Below are 21,576 nucleotides of genomic sequence, written 5' to 3' on the forward strand. Positions count from 1 at the left end.
GACCTCTATGGGCTTCCAAATATCACTTTGCCAATTCCACAAGAACTGTCCTAGCGAAAGGCTTCTCGAAGGGAAACCTGTAACTCGGTAAGATGATTTCACAGAACACAAAGAAGTTTCTCAGAAAGCTTCTTTCTCTTTGTTATCGGAGGATATTTCCTTTGGCCCTATAGTCTTCAAAGGGATCCGAAATATCTGTTCTCAGATTCCACAGAAATAAGGCTAGCAAAGAGATCTACGAAACACAGATGTAACTCTGTGAGATGAATTCACAGAACACTAAGCAGTTTCTCAGAAAGCTTCTTTCCAGATTTCATCTGAGGATATTTCCTTTTTCACCATAGCCCTCTATGGGCTTCCAAATATCACTTTGCCATTTCCACAAGAACTGTCTTAGCGAAAGGCTTCTTGAGGGGAAAGCTGTAACTCTGTGAGATGATTTCACAGAACACAAAGAAGTTTCTCAGAAAGCTTCTTTCTCTTTGTTATCCGAGGATATTTCCTTTGGCCCTATAGTCTTCAAAGGGATCCGAAATATCTGTTCTCAGATTCCACAGAAATAAGGCTAGCAAAGAGATCTACGAAACACAGATGTAACTCTGTGAGATGAATTCACAGAACACTAAGCAGTTTCCCAGAAAGCTTCTTTCCAGATTTCATCTGAGGATATTTCCTTTTTCACCATAGCCCTCTATGGGCTTCCAAATATCACTTTGCCAATTCCACAAGCACTGTCTTAGCGAAAGGCTTCTTGAGCGGAAAGCTGTAACTCTGTGAGATGATTTCACAGAACACAAAGAAGTTTCTCAGAAATCTTCTTTCTCTTTGTTAGCGGAGGATATTTCCTTTGGCCCTATAGTCTTCAAAGGGATCCGAAATATCTGTTCTCAGATTCCACAGAAATTAGGCTAGCAAAGAGATCCACGAAATACAGATGTAACTCTGTGAGATGAATTCACAGAACACTAAGCAGTTTCTCAGAAAGCTTCTTTCCAGATTTCATCTGAGGGTATTTCCTTTTTCACCATAGCCCTCTATGGGCTTCCAAATATCACTTTGCCAATTCCACAAGAACTATCTTACCGAAAGGCTTCTTGAGGGGAAAGCTATAACTCTGTGAAATGATTTCACAGAACACAAAGAAGTTTCTCAGAAAGCTTCTTTCTCTTTGTTATCGGAGGATATTTCCTTTGGCCCTATAGTCTTCAAAGGGATCCGAAATATCTGTTCTCAGATTCCACAGAAATAAGGCTAGCAAAGAGATCTATGAAACACAGATGTAACTCTGTGAGATGAATTCACAGAACACTAAGCAGTTTCTCAGAAAGCTTCTTTCCAGATTTCATCTGAGGATATTTCCTTTTTCACCATAGCTCTCTATGGGCTTCCAAATATCACTTTGCCAATTCCACAAGAACTGTCTTAGCGAAAGGCTTCTCGAGGGGAAAGCTGTAACTCTGTGAGATGATTTCACAGAACACAAAGAAGTTTCTCAGAAAGCTTCTTTCTCTTTGTTATCGGAGGATATTTCCTTTGGCCCTATAGTCTTCAAAGGGATCCGAAATATCTGTTCTCAGATTCCACAGAAATAAGGCTAGCAAAGAGATCTACGAAACACAGATGTAACTCTGTGAGATGATTTCACAGAACACTAAGCAGTTTCTCAGAAAGCTTCTTTCCAGATTTCATCTGAGGATATTTCCTCTTTCACCATAGCCCTCTATGGGCTTCCAAATATCACTTTGCCAATTCCACAAGAACTGTCTTAGCGAAAGGCTTCTTGAGGGGAAAGCTGTAACTCTGTGAGATGATTTCACAGAACACAAAGAAGTTTCTCAGAAAGCTTCTTTCTCTTTGTTATCGGAGGATATTTCCCTTGGCCCTATAGTCTTCAAAGGGATCCGAAATATCTGTTCTCAGATTCCACAGAAATAAGGCTAGCAAAGAGATCTACGAAACACAGATGTAACTCTGTGAGATGAATTCACAGAACACTAAGCAGTTTCTCAGAAAGCTTCTTTCCAGATTTCATCTGAGGATATTTCCTTTTTCACCATAGCCCTCTATGGGCTTCCAAATATCACTTTGCCATTTCCACAAGAACTGTCTTAGCGAAAGGCTTCTTGAGGGGAAAGCTGTAACTCTGTGAGATGATTTCACAGAACACAAAGAAGTTTCTCAGAAAGCTTCTTTCTCTTTGTTATCGGAGGATATTTCCTTTGGCCCTATAGTCTTCAAAGGGATCCGAAATATCTGTTCTCAGATTCCACAGAAATAAGGCTAGCAAAGAGATCTACGAAACACAGATGTAACTCTGTGAGATGAATTCACAGAACACTAAGCAGTTTCCCAGAAAGCTTCTTTCCAGATTTCATCTGAGGATATTTCCTTTTTCACCATAGCCCTCTATGGGCTTCCAAATATCACTTTGCCAATTCCACAAGCACTGTCTTAGCGAAAGGCTTCTTGAGCGGAAAGCTGTAACTCTGTGAGATGATTTCATAGAACACAAAGAAGTTTCTCAGAAATCTTCTTTCTCTTTGTTAGCGGAGGATATTTCCTTTGGCCCTATAGTCTTCAAAGGGATCCGAAATATCTGTTCTCAGATTCCACAGAAATAAGGCTAGCAAAGAGATCCACGAAATACAGATGTAACTCTGTGAGATGAATTCACAGAACACTAAGCAGTTTCTCAGAAAGCTTCTTTCCAGATTTCATCTGAGGGTATTTCCTATTTCACCATAGCCCTCTATGGGCTTCCAAATATCACTTTGCCAATTCCACAAGAACTATCTTACCGAAAGGCTTCTTGAGGGGAAAGCTATAACTCTGTGAAATGATTTCAGAGAACACAAAGAAGTTTCTCAGAAAGCTTCTTTCTCTTTGTTATCGGAGGATATTTCCTTTGGCCCTATAGTCTTCAAAGGGATCCGAAATATCTGTTCTCAGATTCCACAGAAATAAGGCTAGCAAAGAGATCTACGAAACACAGATGTAACTCTGTGAGATGAATTCACAGAACACTAAGCAGTTTCTCAGAAAGCTTCTTTCCAGATTTCATCTGAGGATATTTCCTTTTTCACCATAGCCCTCTATGGGCTTCCAAATATCACTTTGCCAATTCCACAAGAACTGTCTTAGCGAAAGGCTTCTTGAGGGGAAAGCTGTAACTCTGTGAGATGATTTCACAGAACACAAAGAAGTTTCTCAGAAAGCTTCTTTCTCTTTGTTAGCGCAGGATATTTCCTTTGGCCCTATAGTCTTCAAAGGTATCCGAAATATCTGTTCTCAGATTCCACAGAAATAAGGCTAGCAAAGAGATCTACGAAACACAGATGTAACTCTGTGAGATGAATTCACAGAACACTAAGCAGTTTCTCAGACAGCTTCTTTCCAGATTTCATCTGAGGATATTTCCTTTTTCACCATAGCCCTCTATGGGCTTCCAAATATCACTTTGCCAATTCCACAAGAACTGTCTTAGCGAAAGGCTTCTTGAGGGGAAAGCTGTAACTCTGTGAGATGATTTCACAGAACACAAAGAAGTTTCTCAGAAAGCTTCTTTCTCTTTGTTATCGGAGGATATTTCCTTTGGCCCTTTAGTCTTCAAAGGGATCCGAAACATCTGTTCTCATATTCCACAGAAATAAGGCTAGCAAAGAGATCTACGAAACACAGATGTAACTCTGTGAGATGAATTCACAGAACACTAAGCAGTTTCTCAGAAAGCTTCTTTCCAGATTTCATCTGAGGATATTTCCTTTTTCACCATAGCCCTCTATGGGCTTCCAAATATCACTTTGCCAATTCCACAAGAACTGTCTTAGCGAAAGGCTTCTTGAGGGGAAAGCTATAACTCTGTGATACGATTTCACAGAACACAAAGAAGTTTCTCAGAAAGCTTCTTTCTCTTTGTTATCGGAGGATATTTCCTTTGGCCCTATAGTCTTCAAAGGGATCCGAAATAACTGTTCTCAGATTCCACAGAAATAAGGCTAGCAAAGAGATCTACGAAACACAGATGTAACTCTGTGAGATGAATTCACAGAACACTAAGCAGTTTCTCAGAAAGCTTCTTTCCAGATTTCATCTGAGGATATTTCCTTTTTCACCATAGCCCTCTATGGGCTTCCAAATATCACTTTGCCAATTCCACAAGAACTGTCTTAGCGAAAGGCTTCTTGAGGGGAAAGCTGTAACTCTGTAAGACGATTTCACAGAACACAAAGAAGTTTCTCAGAAAGCTTCTTTCTCTTTGTTATCGGAGGATATTTCCTTTGGCCCTATAGTCTTCAAAGGGATCCGAAATATCTGTTCTCAGATTCCACAGAAATAAGGCTAGCAAAGAGATCTACGAAACACAGATGTAACTCTGTGAGATGAATTCACAGAACACTAAGCAGTTTCTCAGAAAGCTTCTTTCCAGATTTCATCTGAGGATATTTCCTTTTTCACCATAGCCCTCTATGGGCTTCCAAATATCACTTTGCCAATTCCACAAGAACTGTCTTAGCGAAAGGCTTCTTGAGGGGAAAGCTGTAACTCTGTGAGATGATTTCACAAAACACAAAGAAGTTTCTCAGAAAGCTTCTTTCTCTTTGTTATCGGAGGATATTTCCTTTGGCCCTACAGTCTTCAAAGGGATCCGAAATATCTGTTCTCAGATTCCACAGAAATAAGGCTAGCAAAGAGATCTACGAAACACAGATGTAACTCTGTGAGATGAATTCACAGAACACTAAGCAGTTTCTCAGAAAGCTTCTTTCCAGATTTCATCTGAGGATATTTCCTTTTTCACCATAGCCCTCTATGGGCTTCCAAATATCACTTTGCCAATTCCACAAGAACTGTCTTAGCGAAAGGCTTCTTGAGGGGAAAGCTATAACTCTGTGAGATGATTTCACAGAACACAAAGAAGTTTCTCAGAAAGCTTCTTTCTCTTTGTTATCGGAGGATATTTCCTTTGGCCCTATAGTCTTCAAAGGGATCCGAAATATCTGTTCTCAGATTCCACAGAAATAAGGCTAGCAAAGAGATCTACGAAACACAGATGTAACTCTGTGAGATGAATTCACAGAACACTAAGCAGTTTCTCAGAAAGCTTCTTTCCAGATTTCATCTGAGGATATTTCCTTTTTCACCATAGCCCTCTATGGGCTTCCAAATATCACTTTGCCAATTCAACAAGAACTGTCTTAGCGAAAGGCTTCTTGAGGGGAAGGCTATAACTCTGTGAGATGATTTCACAGAACACAAAGAAGTTTCTCAGAAAGTTTCTTTCTCTTTGTTATCGGAGGATATTTCCTTGGGCCCTATAGTCTTCAAAGGGATCCGAAATATCTGTTCTCAGATTCCACAGAAATAAGGCTAGCAAAGAGATCTATGAAACACAGATGTAACTCTGTGAGATGAATTCACAGAACACTAAGCAGTTTCTCAGAAAGCTTCTTTCCAGATTTCATCTGAGGATATTTCCTTTTTCACCATAGACCTCTATGGGCTTCCAAATATCACTTTGCCAATTCCACAAGAACTGTCCTAGCGAAAGGCTTCTCGAAGGGAAACCTGTAACTCGGTAAGATGATTTCACAGAACACAAAGAAGTTTCTCAGAAAGCTTCTTTCTCTTTGTTATCGGAGGATATTTCCTTTGGCCCTATAGTCTTCAAAGGGATCCGAAATATCTGTTCTCAGATTCCACAGAAATAAGGCTAGCAAAGAGATCTACGAAACACAGATGTAACTCTGTGAGATGAATTCACAGAACACTAAGCAGTTTCTCAGAAAGCTTCTTTCCAGATTTCATCTGAGGATATTTCCTTTTTCACCATAGCCCTCTATGGGCTTCCAAATATCACTTTGCCATTTCCACAAGAACTGTCTTAGCGAAAGGCTTCTTGAGGGGAAAGCTGTAACTCTGTGAGATGATTTCACAGAACACAAAGAAGTTTCTCAGAAAGCTTCTTTCTCTTTGTTATCGGAGGATATTTCCTTTGGCCCTATAGTCTTCAAAGGGATCCGAAATATCTGTTCTCAGATTCCACAGAAATAAGGCTAGCAAAGAGATCTACGAAACACAGATGTAACTCTGTGAGATGAATTCACAGAACACTAAGCAGTTTCCCAGAAAGCTTCTTTCCAGATTTCATCTGAGGATATTTCCTTTTTCACCATAGCCCTCTATGGGCTTCCAAATATCACTTTGCCAATTCCACAAGCACTGTCTTAGCGAAAGGCTTCTTGAGCGGAAAGCTGTAACTCTGTGAGATGATTTCACAGAACACAAAGAAGTTTCTCAGAAATCTTCTTTCTCTTTGTTAGCGGAGGATATTTCCTTTGGCCCTATAGTCTTCAAAGGGATCCGAAATATCTGTTCTCAGATTCCACAGAAATGAGGCTAGCAAAGAGATCCACGAAATACAGATGTAACTCTGTGAGATGAATTCACAGAACACTAAGCAGTTTCTCAGAAAGCTTCTTTCCAGATTTCATCTGAGGGTATTTCCTATTTCACCATAGCCCTCTATGGGCTTCCAAATATCACTTTGCCAATTCCACAAGAACTATCTTACCGAAAGGCTTCTTGAGGGGAAAGCTATAACTCTGTGAAATGATTTCACAGAACACAAAGAAGTTTCTCAGAAAGCTTCTTTCTCTTTGTTATCGGAGGATATTTCCTTTGGCCCTATAGTCTTCAAAGGGATCCGAAATATCTGTTCTCAGGTTCCACAGTAATAAGGCTAGCAAAGAGATCTACGAAACACAGATGTAACTCTGTGAGATGAATTCACAGAACACTAAGCAGTTTCTCAGAAAGCTTCTTTCCAGATTTCATCTGAGGATATTTCCTTTTTCACCATAGCCCTCTATGGGCTTCCAAATATCACTTTGCCAATTCCACAAGAACTGTCTTAGCGAAAGGCTTCTTGAGGGGAAAGCTGTAACTCTGTGAAATGATTTCACAGAACACAAAGGAGTTTCTCAGAAAGCTTCTTTCTCTTTGTTATCGGAGGATATTTCCTTTGGCCCTATAGTCTTCAAAGGGATCCGAAATATCTGTTCTCAGATTCCACAGAAATAAGGCTAGCAAAGAGATCTATGAAACACAGATGTAACTCTGTGAGATGAATTCACAGAACACTAAGCAGTTTCTCAGAAAGCTTCTTTCCAGATTTCATCTGAGGATATTTCCTTTTTCACCATAGCTCTCTATGGGCTTCCAAATATCACTTTGCCAATTCCACAAGAACTGTCTTAGCGAAAGGCTTCTCGAGGGGAAAGCTGTAACTCTGTGAGATGATTTCACAGAACACAAAGAAGTTTCTCAGAAAGCTTCTTTCTCTTTGTTATCGGAGGATATTTCCTTTGGCCCTATAGTCTTCAAAGGGATCCGAAATATCTGTTCTCAGATTCCACAGAAATAAGGCTAGCAAAGAGATCTACGAAACACAGATGTAACTCTGTGAGATGATTTCACAGAACACTAAGCAGTTTCTCAGAAAGCTTCTTTCCAGATTTCATCTGAGGATATTTCCTCTTTCACCATAGCCCTCTATGGGCTTCCAAATATCACTTTGCCAATTCCACAAGAACTGTCTTAGCGAAAGGCTTCTTGAGGGGAAAGCTGTAACTCTGTGAGATGATTTCACAGAACACAAAGAAGTTTCTCAGAAAGCTTCTTTCTCTTTGTTATCGGAGGATATTTCCCTTGGCCCTATAGTCTTCAAAGGGATCCGAAATATCTGTTCTCAGATTCCACAGAAATAAGGCTAGCAAAGAGATCTACGAAACACAGATGTAACTCTGTGAGATGAATTCACAGAACACTAAGCAGTTTCTCAGAAAGCTTCTTTCCAGATTTCATCTGAGGATATTTCCTTTTTCACCATAGCCCTCTATGGGCTTCCAAATATCACTTTGCCATTTCCACAAGAACTGTCTTAGCGAAAGGCTTCTTGAGGGGAAAGCTGTAACTCTGTGAGATGATTTCACAGAACACAAAGAAGTTTCTCAGAAAGCTTCTTTCTCTTTGTTATCGGAGGATATTTCCTTTGGCCCTATAGTCTTCAAAGGGATCCGAAATATCTGTTCTCAGATTCCACAGAAATAAGGCTAGCAAAGAGATCTACGAAACACAGATGTAACTCTGTGAGATGAATTCACAGAACACTAAGCAGTTTCCCAGAAAGCTTCTTTCCAGATTTCATCTGAGGATATTTCCTTTTTCACCATAGCCCTCTATGGGCTTCCAAATATCACTTTGCCAATTCCACAAGAACTGTCTTAGCGAAAGGCTTCTTGAGCGGAAAGCTGTAACTCTGTGAGATGATTTCACAGAACACAAAGAAGTTTCTCAGAAATCTTCTTTCTCTTTGTTAGCGGAGGATATTTCCTTTGGCCCTATAGTCTTCAAAGGGATCCGAAATATCTGTTCTCAGATTCCACAGAAATAAGGCTAGCAAAGAGATCCACGAAATACAGATGTAACTCTGTGAGATGAATTCACAGAACACTAAGCAGTTTCTCAGAAAGCTTCTTTCCAGATTTCATCTGAGGGTATTTCCTATTTCACCATAGCCCTCTATGGGCTTCCAAATATCACTTTGCCAATTCCACAAGAACTATCTTACCGAAAGGCTTCTTGAGGGGAAAGCTATAACTCTGTGAAATGATTTCAGAGAACACAAAGAAGTTTCTCAGAAAGCTTCTTTCTCTTTGTTATCGGAGGATATTTCCTTTGGCCCTATAGTCTTCAAAGGGATCCGAAATATCTGTTCTCAGATTCCACAGAAATAAGGCTACCAAAGAGATCTACGAAACACAGATGTAACTCTGTGAGATGAATTCACAGAACACTAAGCAGTTTCTCAGAAAGCTTCTTTCCAGATTTCATCTGAGGATATTTCCTTTTTCACCATAGCCCTCTATGGGCTTCCAAATATCACTTTGCCAATTCCACAAGAACTGTCTTAGCGAAAGGCTTCTTGAGGGGAAAGCTGTAACTCTGTGAGATGATTTCACAGAACACAAAGAAGTTTCTCAGAAAGCTTCTTTCTCTTTGTTATCGGAGGATATTTCCTTTGGCCCTATAGTCTTCAAAGGGATCCGAAATATCTGTTCTCAGATTCCACAGAAAAAAGGCTAGCAAAGAGATCTACGAAACACAGATGTAACTCTGTGAGATGAATTCACAGAACACTAAGCAGTTTCTCAGAAAGCTTCTTTCCAGATTTCATCTGAGGATATTTCCTTTTTCACCATAGCCCTCTATGGGCTTCCAAATATCACTTTGCCAATTCCACAAGAACTGTCTTAGCGAAAGGCTTCTTGAGGGGAAAGCTGTAACTCTGTGAGATGATTTCACAGAACACAAAGAAGTTTCTCAGAAAGCTTCTTTCTCTTTGTTATCGGAGGATATTTCCTTTGGCCCTATAGTCTTCAAAGGGATCCGAAATATCTGTTCTCAGATTTCACAGAAATAAGGCTAGCAAAGAGATCTACGAAACACAGATGTAACTCTGTGAGATGAATTCACAGAACACTAAGCAGTTTCCCAGAAAGCTTCTTTCCAGATTTCATCTGAGGATATTTCCTTTTTCACCATAGCCCTCTATGGGCTTCCAAATATCACTTTGCCAATTCCACAAGAACTGTCTTAGCGAAAGGCTTCTTCAGGGGAAAGCTGTAACTCTGTAAGAGGATTTCACAGAACACAAAGAAGTTTCTCAGAAAGCTTCTTTCTCTTTGTTATCGGAGGATATTTCCTTTGGCCCTATAGTCTTCAAAGGGATCCGAAATATCTGTTCTCAGATTCCACAGAAATAAGGCTAGCAAAGAGATCTAAGAAACACAGATGTAACTCTGTGAGATGAATTCAAAGAACACTAAGCAGTTTCTCAGAAAGCTTCTTTCCAGATTTCATCTGAGGATATTTCCTTTTTCACCATAGCCCTCTGTGGGCTTCCAAATATCACTTTGCCAATTCCACAAGAACTGTCTTAGCGAAAGGCTTCTGGAGGGGAAAGCTGTAACTCTGTGAGACGATTTCACAGAACACAAAGAAGTTTCTCAGAAAGCTTCTTTCTCTTTGTTATCGGAGGATATTTCCTTTGGCCCTATAGTCTTCAAAGGGATCCGAAATATCTGTTCTCAGATTCCACAGAAAAAAGGCTAGCAAAGAGATCTACGAAACACAGATGTAACTCTGTGAGATGAATTCACAGAACACTAAGCAGTTTCTCAGAAAGCTTCTTTCCAGATTTCATCTGAGGATATTTCCTTTTTCACCATAGCCCTCTATGGGCTTCCAAATATCACTTTGCCAATTCCACAAGAACTGTCTTAGCGAAAGGCTTCTTGAGGGGAAAGCTGTAACTCTGTAAGACGATTTCACAGAACACAAAGAAGTTTCTCAGAAAGATTCTTTCTCTTTGTTATCGGAGGATATTTCCTTTGGCCCTATAGTCTTCAAAGGGATCCGAAATATCTGTTCTCAGATTCCACAGAAATAAGGCTAGCAAAGAGATCTACGAAACACAGATGTAACTCTGTGAGATGAATTCACAGAACACTAAGCAGTTTCTCAGAAAGCTTCTTTCCAGATTTCATCTGAGGATATTTCCTTTTTCACCATAGCCCTCTACGGGCTTCCAAATATCACTTTACCAATTCCACAAGAACTGTCTTAGCGAAAGGCTTCTTGAGGGGAAAGCTGTAACTCTGTGAGATGATTTCACAAAACACAAAGAAGTTTCTCAGAAAGCTTCTTTCTCTTTGTTATCGGAGGATATTTCCTTTGGCCCTATAGTCTTCAAAGGGATCCGAAATATCTGTTCTCAGATTCCACAGAAATAAGGCTAGCAAAGAGATCAACGAAACACAGATGTAACTCTGTGAGATGAATTCACAGAACACTAAGCAGTTTCTCAGAAAGCTTCTTTCCAGATTTCATCTGAGGATATTTCCTTTTTCACCATAGCCCTCTATGGGCTTCCAAATATCACTTTGCCAATTCCACAAGAACTGTCTTAGCGAAAGGCTTCTTGAGGGGAAAGCTATAACTCTGTGAGATGATTTCACAGAACACAAAGAAGTTTCTCAGAAAGCTTCTTTCTCTTTGTTATCGGAGGATATTTCCTTTGGCCCTATAGTCTTCAAAGGGATCCGAAATATCTGTTCTCAGATTCCACAGAAATAAGGCTAGCAAAGAGATCTACGAAACACAGATGTAACTCTGTGAGATGAATTCACAGAACACTAAGCAGTTTCTCAGAAAGCTTCTTTCCAGATTTCATCTGAGGATATTTCCTTTTTCACCATAGCCCTCTATGGGCTTCCAAATATCACTTTGCCAATTCAACAAGAACTGTCTTAGCGAAAGGCTTCTTGAGGGGAAGGCTATAACTCTGTGAGATGATTTCACAGAACACAAAGAAGTTTCTCAGAAAGTTTCTTTCTCTTTGTTATCGGAGGATATTTCCTTGGGCCCTATAGTCTTCAAAGGGATCCGAAATATCTGTTCTCAGATTCCACAGAAATAAGGCTAGCAAAGAGATCTATGAAACACAGATGTAACTCTGTGAGATGAATTCACAGAACACTAAGCAGTTTCTCAGAAAGCTTCTTTCCAGATTTCATCTGAGGATATTTCCTTTTTCACCATAGACCTCTATGGGCTTCCAAATATCACTTTGCCAATTCCACAAGAACTGTCCTAGCGAAAGGCTTCTCGAAGGGAAACCTGTAACTCGGTAAGATGATTTCACAGAACACAAAGAAGTTTCTCAGAAAGCTTCTTTCTCTTTGTTATCGGAGGATATTTCCTTTGGCCCTATAGTCTTCAAAGGGATCCGAAATATCTGTTCTCAGATTCCACAGAAATAAGGCTAGCAAAGAGATCTACGAAACACAGATGTAACTCTGTGAGATGAATTCACAGAACACTAAGCAGTTTCTCAGAAAGCTTCTTTCCAGATTTCATCTGAGGATATTTCCTTTTTCACCATAGCCCTCTATGGGCTTCCAAATATCACTTTGCCATTTCCACAAGAACTGTCTTAGCGAAAGGCTTCTTGAGGGGAAAGCTGTAACTCTGTGAGATGATTTCACAGAACACAAAGAAGTTTCTCAGAAAGCTTCTTTCTCTTTGTTATCCGAGGATATTTCCTTTGGCCCTATAGTCTTCAAAGGGATCCGAAATATCTGTTCTCAGATTCCACAGAAATAAGGCTAGCAAAGAGATCTACGAAACACAGATGTAACTCTGTGAGATGAATTCACAGAACACTAAGCAGTTTCCCAGAAAGCTTCTTTCCAGATTTCATCTGAGGATATTTCCTTTTTCACCATAGCCCTCTATGGGCTTCCAAATATCACTTTGCCAATTCCACAAGCACTGTCTTAGCGAAAGGCTTCTTGAGCGGAAAGCTGTAACTCTGTGAGATGATTTCACAGAACACAAAGAAGTTTCTCAGAAATCTTCTTTCTCTTTGTTAGCGGAGGATATTTCCTTTGGCCCTATAGTCTTCAAAGGGATCCGAAATATCTGTTCTCAGATTCCACAGAAATTAGGCTAGCAAAGAGATCCACGAAATACAGATGTAACTCTGTGAGATGAATTCACAGAACACTAAGCAGTTTCTCAGAAAGCTTCTTTCCAGATTTCATCTGAGGGTATTTCCTATTTCACCATAGCCCTCTATGGGCTTCCAAATATCACTTTGCCAATTCCACAAGAACTATCTTACCGAAAGGCTTCTTGAGGGGAAAGCTATAACTCTGTGAAATGATTTCACAGAACACAAAGAAGTTTCTCAGAAAGCTTCTTTCTCTTTGTTATCGGAGGATATTTCCTTTGGCCCTATAGTCTTCAAAGGGATCCGAAATATCTGTTCTCAGATTCCACAGAAATAAGGCTAGCAAAGAGATCTATGAAACACAGATGTAACTCTGTGAGATGAATTCACAGAACACTAAGCAGTTTCTCAGAAAGCTTCTTTCCAGATTTCATCTGAGGATATTTCCTTTTTCACCATAGCTCTCTATGGGCTTCCAAATATCACTTTGCCAATTCCACAAGAACTGTCTTAGCGAAAGGCTTCTCGAGGGGAAAGCTGTAACTCTGTGAGATGATTTCACAGAACACAAAGAAGTTTCTCAGAAAGCTTCTTTCTCTTTGTTATCGGAGGATATTTCCTTTGGCCCTATAGTCTTCAAAGGGATCCGAAATATCTGTTCTCAGATTCCACAGAAATAAGGCTAGCAAAGAGATCTACGAAACACAGATGTAACTCTGTGAGATGATTTCACAGAACACTAAGCAGTTTCTCAGAAAGCTTCTTTCCAGATTTCATCTGAGGATATTTCCTCTTTCACCATAGCCCTCTATGGGCTTCCAAATATCACTTTGCCAATTCCACAAGAACTGTCTTAGCGAAAGGCTTCTTGAGGGGAAAGCTGTAACTCTGTGAGATGATTTCACAGAACACAAAGAAGTTTCTCAGAAAGCTTCTTTCTCTTTGTTATCGGAGGATATTTCCCTTGGCCCTATAGTCTTCAAAGGGATCCGAAATATCTGTTCTCAGATTCCACAGAAATAAGGCTAGCAAAGAGATCTACGAAACACAGATGTAACTCTGTGAGATGAATTCACAGAACACTAAGCAGTTTCTCAGAAAGCTTCTTTCCAGATTTCATCTGAGGATATTTCCTTTTTCACCATAGCCCTCTATGGGCTTCCAAATATCACTTTGCCATTTCCACAAGAACTGTCTTAGCGAAAGGCTTCTTGAGGGGAAAGCTGTAACTCTGTGAGATGATTTCACAGAACACAAAGAAGTTTCTCAGAAAGCTTCTTTCTCTTTGTTATCGGAGGATATTTCCTTTGGCCCTATAGTCTTCAAAGGGATCCGAAATATCTGTTCTCAGATTCCACAGAAATAAGGCTAGCAAAGAGATCTACGAAACACAGATGTAACTCTGTGAGATGAATTCACAGAACACTAAGCAGTTTCCCAGAAAGCTTCTTTCCAGATTTCATCTGAGGATATTTCCTTTTTCACCATAGCCCTCTATGGGCTTCCAAATATCACTTTGCCAATTCCACAAGCACTGTCTTAGCGAAAGGCTTCTTGAGCGGAAAGCTGTAACTCTGTGAGATGATTTCATAGAACACAAAGAAGTTTCTCAGAAATCTTCTTTCTCTTTGTTAGCGGAGGATATTTCCTTTGGCCCTATAGTCTTCAAAGGGATCCGAAATATCTGTTCTCAGATTCCACAGAAATAAGGCTAGCAAAGAGATCCACGAAATACAGATGTAACTCTGTGAGATGAATTCACAGAACACTAAGCAGTTTCTCAGAAAGCTTCTTTCCAGATTTCATCTGAGGGTATTTCCTATTTCACCATAGCCCTCTATGGGCTTCCAAATATCACTTTGCCAATTCCACAAGAACTATCTTACCGAAAGGCTTCTTGAGGGGAAAGCTATAACTCTGTGAAATGATTTCAGAGAACACAAAGAAGTTTCTCAGAAAGCTTCTTTCTCTTTGTTATCGGAGGATATTTCCTTTGGCCCTATAGTCTTCAAAGGGATCCGAAATATCTGTTCTCAGATTCCACAGAAATAAGGCTAGCAAAGAGATCTACGAAACACAGATGTAACTCTGTGAGATGAATTCACAGAACACTAAGCAGTTTCTCAGAAAGCTTCTTTCCAGATTTCATCTGAGGATATTTCCTTTTTCACCATAGCCCTCTATGGGCTTCCAAATATCACTTTGCCAATTCCACAAGAACTGTCTTAGCGAAAGGCTTCTTGAGGGGAAAGCTGTAACTCTGTGAGATGATTTCACAGAACACAAAGAAGTTTCTCAGAAAGCTTCTTTCTCTTTGTTAGCGCAGGATATTTCCTTTGGCCCTATAGTCTTCAAAGGTATCCGAAATATCTGTTCTCAGATTCCACAGAAATAAGGCTAGCAAAGAGATCTACGAAACACAGATGTAACTCTGTGAGATGAATTCACAGAACACTAAGCAGTTTCTCAGACAGCTTCTTTCCAGATTTCATCTGAGGATATTTCCTTTTTCACCATAGCCCTCTATGGGCTTCCAAATATCACTTTGCCAATTCCACAAGAACTGTCTTAGCGAAAGGCTTCTTGAGGGGAAAGCTGTAACTCTGTGAGATGATTTCACAGAACACAAAGAAGTTTCTCAGAAAGCTTCTTTCTCTTTGTTATCGGAGGATATTTCCTTTGGCCCTTTAGTCTTCAAAGGGATCCGAAACATCTGTTCTCATATTCCACAGAAATAAGGCTAGCAAAGAGATCTACGAAACACAGATGTAACTCTGTGAGATGAATTCACAGAACACTAAGCAGTTTCTCAGAAAGCTTCTTTCCAGATTTCATCTGAGGATATTTCCTTTTTCACCATAGCCCTCTATGGGCTTCCAAATATCACTTTGCCAATTCCACAAGAACTGTCTTAGCGAAAGGCTTCTTCAGGGGAAAGCTGTAACTCTGTGAGATGATTTCACAGAACACAAAGAAGTTTCTCAGAAAGCTTCTTTCTCTTTGTTAGCGGAGGATATTTCCTTTGGCCCTATAGTCTTCAAAGGGATCCGAAATATCTGTTCTCAGATTCCACAGAAATAAGGCTAGCAAAGAGATCTACGAAACACAGATGTAACTCTGTGAGATGAATTCACAGAACACTAAGCAGTTTCTCAGAAAGCTTCTTTCCAGATTTCATCTGAGGATATTTCCTTTTTCACCATAGCCCTCTATGGGCTTCCAAATATCACTTTGCCAATTCCACAAGAACTGTCTTAGCGAAAGGCTTCTTGACGGGAAAGCTGTAACTCTGTAAGACGATTTCACAGAACACAAAGAAGTTTCTCAGAAAGCTTCTTTCTCTTTGTTATCGGAGGATATTTCCTTTGGCCCTATAGTCTTCAAAGGGATCCGAAATATCTGTTCTCAGATTCCGCAGAAATAAGGCTAGCAAAGAGATCTACGAAACACAGATGTAACTCTGTGAGATGAATTCACAGAACACTAAGCAGTTTCTCAGAAAGCTTCTTTCCAGATTTCATCTGAGGATATTTCCTTTTTCACCATAGCCCTCTATGGGCTTCCAAATATCACTTTGCCAATTCCACAAGAACTGTCTTAGCGAAAGGCTTCTTGAGGGGAAAGCTGTAACTCTGTGAGATGATTTCACAAAACACAAAGAAGTTTCTCAGAAAGCTTCTTTCTCTTTGTTATCGGAGGATATTTCCTTTGGCCCTATAGTCTTCAAAGGGATCCGAAATATCTGTTCTCAGATTCCACAGAAATAAGGCTAGCAAAGAGATCTACGAAACACAGATGTAACTCTGTGAGATGTATTCACAGAACACTAAGCAGTTTCTCAGAAAGCTTCTTTCCAGATTTCATCTGAGGATATTTCCTATTTCACCATAGCCCTCTATGGGCTTCCAAATATCACTTTGCCAATTCCACAAGAACTGTCTTAGCGAAAGGCTTCTTGAGGGGAAAGCTATAACTCTGTGATACGATTTCACAGAACACAAAGAAGTTTCTCAGAAAGCTTCTTTCTCTTTGTTATCGGAGGATATTTCCTTTGGCCCTATAGTCTTCAAAGGGATCCGAAATAACTGTTCTCAGATTCCACAGAAATAAGGCTAGCAAAGAGATCTACGAAACACAGATGTAACTCTGTGAGATGAATTCACAGAACACTAAGCAGTTTCTCAGAAAGCTTCTTTCCAGATTTCATCTGAGGATATTTCCTTTTTCACCATAGCCCTCTATGGGCTTCCAAATATCACTTTGCCAATTCCACAAGAACTGTCTTAGCGAAAGGCTTCTTGAGGGGAAAGCTGTAACTCTGTAAGACGATTTCACAGAACACAAAGAAGTTTCTCAGAAAGCTTCTTTCTCTTTGTTATCGGAGGATATTTCCTTTGGCCCTATAGTCTTCAAAGGGATCCGAAATATCTGTTCTCAGATTCCACAGAAATAAGGCTAGCAAAGAGATCTACGAAACACAGATGTAACTCTGTGAGATGAATTCACAGAACACTAAGCAGTTTCTCAGAAAGCTTCTTTCCAGATTTCATCTGAGGATATTTCCTTTTTCACCATAGCCCTCTATGGGCTTCCAAATATCACTTTGCCAATTCCACAAGAACTGTCTTAGCGAAAGGCTTCTTGAGGGGAAAGCTGTAACTCTGTGAGATGATTTCACAAAACACAAAGAAGTTTCTCAGAAAGCTTCTTTCTCTTTGTTATCGGAGGATATTTCCTTTGGCCCTACAGTCTTCAAAGGGATCCGAAATATCTGTTCTCAGATTCCACAGAAATAAGGCTAGCAAAGAGATCTACGAAACACAGATGTAACTCTGTGAGATGAATTCACAGAACACTAAGCAGTTTCTCAGAAAGCTTCTTTCCAGATTTCATCTGAGGATATTTCCTTTTTCACCATAGCCCTCTATGGGCTTCCAAATATCACTTTGCCAATTCCACAAGAACTGTCTTAGCGAAAGGCTTCTTGAGGGGAAAGCTATAACTCTGTGAGATGATTTCACAGAACACAAAGAAGTTTCTCAGAAAGCTTCTTTCTCTTTGTTATCGGAGGATATTTCCTTTGGCCCTATAGTCTTCAAAGGGATCCGAAATATCTGTTCTCAGATTCCACAGAAATAAGGCTAGCAAAGAGATCTACGAAACACAGATGTAACTCTGTGAGATGAATTCACAGAACACTAAGCAGTTTCTCAGAAAGCTTCTTTCCAGATTTCATCTGAGGATATTTCCTTTTTCACCATAGCCCTCTATGGGCTTCCAAATATCACTTTGCCAATTCAACAAGAACTGTCTTAGCGAAAGGCTTCTTGAGGGGAAGGCTATAACTCTGTGAGATGATTTCACAGAACACAAAGAAGTTTCTCAGAAAGTTTCTTTCTCTTTGTTATCGGAGGATATTTCCTTGGGCCCTATAGTCTTCAAAGGGATCCGAAATATCTGTTCTCAGATTCCACAGAAATAAGGCTAGCAAAGAGATCTATGAAACACAGATGTAACTCTGTGAGATGAATTCACAGAACACTAAGCAGTTTCTCAGAAAGCTTCTTTCCAGATTTCATCTGAGGATATTTCCTTTTTCACCATAGACCTCTATGGGCTTCCAAATATCACTTTGCCAATTCCACAAGAACTGTCCTAGCGAAAGGCTTCTCGAAGGGAAACCTGTAACTCGGTAAGATGATTTCACAGAACACAAAGAAGTTTCTCAGAAAGCTTCTTTCTCTTTGTTATCGGAGGATATTTCCTTTGGCCCTATAGTCTTCAAAGGGATCCGAAATATCTGTTCTCAGATTCCACAGAAATAAGGCTAGCAAAGAGATCTACGAAACACAGATGTAACTCTGTGAGATGAATTCACAGAACACTAAGCAGTTTCTCAGAAAGCTTCTTTCCAGATTTCATCTGAGGATATTTCCTTTTTCACCATAGCCCTCTATGGGCTTCCAAATATCACTTTGCCATTTCCACAAGAACTGTCTTAGCGAAAGGCTTCTTGAGGGGAAAGCTGTAACTCTGTGAGATGATTTCACAGAACACAAAGAAGTTTCTCAGAAAGCTTCTTTCTCTTTGTTATCGGAGGATATTTCCTTTGGCCCTATAGTCTTCAAAGGGATCCGAAATATCTGTTCTCAGATTCCACAGAAATAAGGCTAGCAAAGAGATCTACGAAACACAGATGTAACTCTGTGAGATGAATTCACAGAACACTAAGCAGTTTCCCAGAAAGCTTCTTTCCAGATTTCATCTGAGGATATTTCCTTTTTCACCATAGCCCTCTATGGGCTTCCAAATATCACTTTGCCAATTCCACAAGCACTGTCTTAGCGAAAGGCTTCTTGAGCGGAAAGCTGTAACTCTGTGAGATGATTTCACAGAACACAAAGAAGTTTCTCAGAAATCTTCTTTCTCTTTGTTAGCGGAGGATATTTCCTTTGGCCCTATAGTCTTCAAAGGGATCCGAAATATCTGTTCTCAGATTCCACAGAAATGAGGCTAGCAAAGAGATCCACGAAATACAGATGTAACTCTGTGAGATGAATTCACAGAACACTAAGCAGTTTCTCAGAAAGCTTCTTTCCAGATTTCATCTGAGGGTATTTCCTATTTCACCATAGCCCTCTATGGGCTTCCAAATATCACTTTGCCAATTCCACAAGAACTATCTTACCGAAAGGCTTCTTGAGGGGAAAGCTATAACTCTGTGAAATGATTTCACAGAACACAAAGAAGTTTCTCAGAAAGCTTCTTTCTCTTTGTTATCGGAGGATATTTCCTTTGGCCCTATAGTCTTCAAAGGGATCCGAAATATCTGTTCTCAGGTTCCACAGTAATAAGGCTAGCAAAGAGATCTACGAAACACAGATGTAACTCTGTGAGATGAATTCACAGAACACTAAGCAGTTTCTCAGAAAGCTTCTTTCCAGATTTCATCTGAGGATATTTCCTTTTTCACCATAGCCCTCTATGGGCTTCCAAATATCACTTTGCCAATTCCACAAGAACTGTCTTAGCGAAAGGCTTCTTGAGGGGAAAGCTGTAACTCTGTGAAATGATTTCACAGAACACAAAGGAGTTTCTCAGAAAGCTTCTTTCTCTTTGTTATCGGAGGATATTTCCTTTGGCCCTATAGTCTTCAAAGGGATCCGAAATATCTGTTCTCAGATTCCACAGAAATAAGGCTAGCAAAGAGATCTATGAAACACAGATGTAACTCTGTGAGATGAATTCACAGAACACTAAGCAGTTTCTCAGAAAGCTTCTTTCCAGATTTCATCTGAGGATATTTCCTTTTTCACCATAGCTCTCTATGGGCTTCCAAATATCACTTTGCCAATTCCACAAGAACTGTCTTAGCGAAAGGCTTCTCGAGGGGAAAGCTGTAACTCTGTGAGATGATTTCACAGAACACAAAGAAGTTTCTCAGAAAGCTTCTTTCTCTTTGTTATCGGAGGATATTTCCTTTGGCCCTATAGTCTTCAAAGGGATCCGAAATATCTGTTCTCAGATTCCACAGAAATAAGGCTAGCAAAGAGATCTACGAAACACAGATGTAACTCTGTGAGATGATTTCACAGAACACTAAGCAGTTTCTCAGAAAGCTTCTTTCCAGATTTCATCTGAGGATATTTCCTCTTTCACCATAGCCCTCTATGGGCTTCCAAATATCACTTTGCCAATTCCACAAGAACTGTCTTAGCGAAAGGCTTCTTGAGGGGAAAGCTGTAACTCTGTGAGATGATTTCACAGAACACAAAGAAGTTTCTCAGAAAGCTTCTTTCTCTTTGTTATCGGAGGATATTTCCCTTGGCCCTATAGTCTTCAAAGGGATCCGAAATATCTGTTCTCAGATTCCACAGAAATAAGGCTAGCAAAGAGATCTACGAAACACAGATGTAACTCTGTGAGATGAATTCACAGAACACTAAGCAGTTTCTCAGAAAGCTTCTTTCCAGATTTCATCTGAGGATATTTCCTTTTTCACCATAGCCCTCTATGGGCTTCCAAATATCACTTTGCCATTTCCACAAGAACTGTCTTAGCGAAAGGCTTCTTGAGGGGAAAGCTGTAACTCTGTGAGATGATTTCACAGAACACAAAGAAGTTTCTCAGAAAGCTTCTTTCTCTTTGTTATCGGAGGATATTTCCTTTGGCCCTATAGTCTTCAAAGGGATCCGAAATATCTGTTCTCAGATTCCACAGAAATAAGGCTAGCAAAGAGATCTACGAAACACAGATGTAACTCTGTGAGATGAATTCACAGAACACTAAGCAGTTTCCCAGAAAGCTTCTTTCCAGATTTCATCTGAGGATATTTCCTTTTTCACCATAGCCCTCTATGGGCTTCCAAATATCACTTTGCCAATTCCACAAGAACTGTCTTAGCGAAAGGCTTCTTGAGCGGAAAGCTGTAACTCTGTGAGATGATTTCACAGAACACAAAGAAGTTTCTCAGAAATCTTCTTTCTCTTTGTTAGCGGAGGATATTTCCTTTGGCCCTATAGTCTTCAAAGGGATCCGAAATATCTGTTCTCAGATTCCACAGAAATAAGGCTAGCAAAGAGATCCACGAAATACAGATGTAACTCTGTGAGATGAATTCACAGAACACTAAGCAGTTTCTCAGAAAGCTTCTTTCCAGATTTCATCTGAGGGTATTTCCTATTTCACCATAGCCCTCTATGGGCTTCCAAATATCACTTTGCCAATTCCACAAGAACTATCTTACCGAAAGGCTTCTTGAGGGGAAAGCTATAACTCTGTGAAATGATTTCAGAGAACACAAAGAAGTTTCTCAGAAAGCTTCTTTCTCTTTGTTATCGGAGGATATTTCCTTTGGCCCTATAGTCTTCAAAGGGATCCGAAATATCTGTTCTCAGATTCCACAGAAATAAGGCTAGCAAAGAGATCTACGAAACACAGATGTAACTCTGTGAGATGAATTCACAGAACACTAAGCAGTTTCTCAGAAAGCTTCTTTCCAG

The sequence above is a fragment of the Macaca nemestrina genome, chromosome 10 (genome assembly GCF_043159975.1).
Source record: "Macaca nemestrina isolate mMacNem1 chromosome 10, mMacNem.hap1, whole genome shotgun sequence".
Lineage (NCBI taxonomy): Eukaryota > Metazoa > Chordata > Mammalia > Primates > Cercopithecidae > Macaca > Macaca nemestrina.